Source organism: Penaeus monodon, chromosome 27, assembly GCF_015228065.2.
Source record: "Penaeus monodon isolate SGIC_2016 chromosome 27, NSTDA_Pmon_1, whole genome shotgun sequence".
NCBI classification, from domain to species: domain Eukaryota; kingdom Metazoa; phylum Arthropoda; class Malacostraca; order Decapoda; family Penaeidae; genus Penaeus; species Penaeus monodon.
Window position 1 is genome coordinate 28,775,689 of NC_051412.1, and position 459 is coordinate 28,776,147.

Genomic DNA, 459 nt, shown 5'->3' on the forward strand with positions numbered 1-459 from the left:
CCGTTACCCCCGCGAGTGCTCCGCCCGAGGCCCTCCCGATAGATCCTATTTCGCAACGCCCTAACAGAAACCCGCCTCCGCAGCACGGCAACACGGCGCTCCACGAGGCGGCGTGGAAAGGCTTTCAGCCCCGACGGCGGAGGCGCTTTGGTTCGAGCCCCAAAGCCAACGTGTACATCAAGAACAAGGGAGGCTCGCGCCCCTGCACCTGGCCTGCCAGAACGGCCATAATCCGAACCTGCCGCGTCCTGCTCCCTCGCTGGCTGCAAGCCCGACATCAAGAATAACGTGAGTTGATGTGAAGCTTCATTTCTTGGGTGGGACGGCTTGGCTTTGTATCTTGGGTCTTGCCCTTCAGTTTATTTCAAGGAAGTGAAGAATTATAGGATGAAGATCAATTTAGTCTTATTACTATAACTTGCATTAAAGACTGAATCCACTTCTTTTTTGCCGTATCCT

At 54.5% G+C, this 459-nt stretch overlaps 1 pseudogene; it reads left to right on the forward strand.

The window, feature by feature from the left end:
* LOC119590479 overlaps positions 1-459 on the forward strand; it is a 7,850-nt pseudogene that overhangs the window by 1,415 nt on the left and 5,976 nt on the right.